The sequence below is a fragment of the Mus pahari genome, chromosome 19 (assembly GCF_900095145.1).
Source record: "Mus pahari chromosome 19, PAHARI_EIJ_v1.1, whole genome shotgun sequence".
NCBI lineage: Eukaryota > Metazoa > Chordata > Mammalia > Rodentia > Muridae > Mus > Mus pahari.
The window spans coordinates 88,495,914-88,498,140 of NC_034608.1; the positions used below are offsets into that span (position 1 = coordinate 88,495,914).

Below are 2,227 nucleotides of genomic sequence, written 5' to 3' on the forward strand. Positions count from 1 at the left end.
ATCATCAGGAGAAATGAGAATTAAGACATGCATGATGAATGTGATTGAAAAAGAGAGGACATAATAAGCTATGTGAAGAACACGGTGACTTGGTGGTAAGACTTCTGGAGAGACACCTTCGCCCAAGAAAGGGTTTTAAATTCCCTCTCTGGAATGGAGTAAAGACTGTTCAGAGAGTGATGAATGTAGACAAATCAGAACTGGACTGCTTCATAGATGTCACCCTTCACTTTAACCTGATGGCAAGGAAGAGGGCAGGCAAGGTAAAAAGAAGAGCTACAAATCTGATAAGAAAACATAGAAGAAACCCTCGCGCCAGAGGTATCTCGAGCTTCGCGAGTCGCCACTCTTCTACCAGGATCATGGTGTTCTACTTCACCAGCAGCAGCATTAATTCATCTATTTACACTATTTACATGGGAAAAGATAAATATGAAAATGAAGATCTAATAAAGTATGGGTGGCCTGAAGATATTTGGTTTCACCTGGACAAACTCTCTTCGGCCCATGTATACCTCTGATTACAAAAGGGAGAGAAAATAGAAGACATTCCAAAGGAGGTTCTGATGGACTGTGCCCACCTTGTGAAGGCCAATAGCATTCAAGGCTGCAAGATGAACAATGTTAATGTAGTTTACATGCCATGGTCTAACCTGAAGAAAACAGCTGACATGGATGTGGGGCAGATAGGCTTTCACCGGCAGAAGGATGTAAAGATTGTGACAGTGGAGAAGAAAGTGAATGAAATCTTGAACCAATAAGAAAAGACTAAGCTGGAGAAGTTTCCAGACCTAGCAGCAGAGAAGGAAGGCAGAGACCATGAAGAAAGGAATGAGAAGAAAGCCCAGATTCAGGAGATGAAAAGGAAAGAGAAAGAAGAAATGAAGAAGAAAAGGGAAATGGATGAATTTAGGAGCTACTCCTCACTAATGAAAGTTGAGAATATGTTCTCAAATCAAGATGGTAATGATTCCGATGAGTTCATGTGAGCTGAGCAACGGACCCTGGGAAGGCATGGATGTGCAGACCATTACAGAGCTTTTGATTTTATCTAGGTTCTGAATTACAGAAACCAACCAACCAAAATTCTACCTTCATTCTACATAGACATCATTGGTTTTTGGAGTTTAAAAAAAAAATCATCTTTTTGCTGATGAAAAGAACATATGTATAATATAGTTCGACTTGAAGACAACTTATAAGTTTAGGAAAAGGAGAATTTTTTGGCAGAACATCCATCAGTACCTATGAAGGTTGGCTGCCTTTGTCTTTGAGATAGACATTGAAGCAGACCGACTCTGGAAAGTGCTTTTGTGGCTGTGGTCTGTTCTGGGAACAGATGTCGTACAATGCGTTTCCTATCTCTAAAATATCTACTTCTGTGAAGAAGACTGGCTTACTCAGGCCAGGGCCCTCTTGACGATGGTTTCCTGACTAGAAGAAAGGGACATGGGTTTGAAGGCAGCAGCAATACTTGCTTAACTTGCATTTCAGTATTTGGCAAGTTCTTTCTTGCTGGTGTCAGAGTAGCTGGCCCAGCTCTTAGATTTTTCTAAGGGTTCTGTTCTCACTGCTGTGAGGTGAGGGCCCCATCTCACCATTGTAGCTCCATAGTTGATCTTTACTAAGCTTGGGAACATGTCACCTGAAATCACAGGTGATCCAAGCCACGGATGTGACAACTCGGCTCTGAAGCCATTTCTGTGTGTGGAGGGAGGCAGGAAAGGGTGCTCTGCTAGTCATGAGACCAACACAGATTGCCTCATGATTGTCTGGAGTATATCATGAAACAAAAGTCCACAGTGAAATGCAAGCTTTAGAAAGAATCAAGCATTTTCCCTAGCCAGCCAAGGCATCCATTTCCTTACTTTGGAATAGTGTTTATGTTGAATTGTAACCCCACAGTTGTAAGCTTAGTGACTTCACAAGTATGTAGCATTGGTACTGGTCTGAGCCACCTGCTATCCAATAGATAGATTCCTTTTTGTTAGTGTTTAAGGGAGCCCCTGAAGAGACTCAACAGAACAGTGAGAGGAGAGAGAGAAAAGTCAGCAGGGTTGTGACTGGCATGCAGATCCATACTCTAGCACACCACACAGTGCCCACAGCTCTGTGGTGATGAGCCAGCAGAAATGATTTCTTCAGCAGATGTACCAGCTGTCATCACTGACATATGCACAAAACCAGACCGTTGATCCCTGGTATTCCAAGTTGAGTATGAGTTGAA

The 2,227-nt window shown here is 42.4% G+C and overlaps 1 pseudogene; it reads left to right on the forward strand.

The window, feature by feature from the left end:
* The first annotated feature begins 347 nt into the window (after window positions 1–347).
* LOC110337013 lies at window positions 348–1,042 on the forward strand (annotated as a pseudogene).
* The last annotated feature ends 1,185 nt before the right edge of the window (window positions 1,043–2,227 follow it).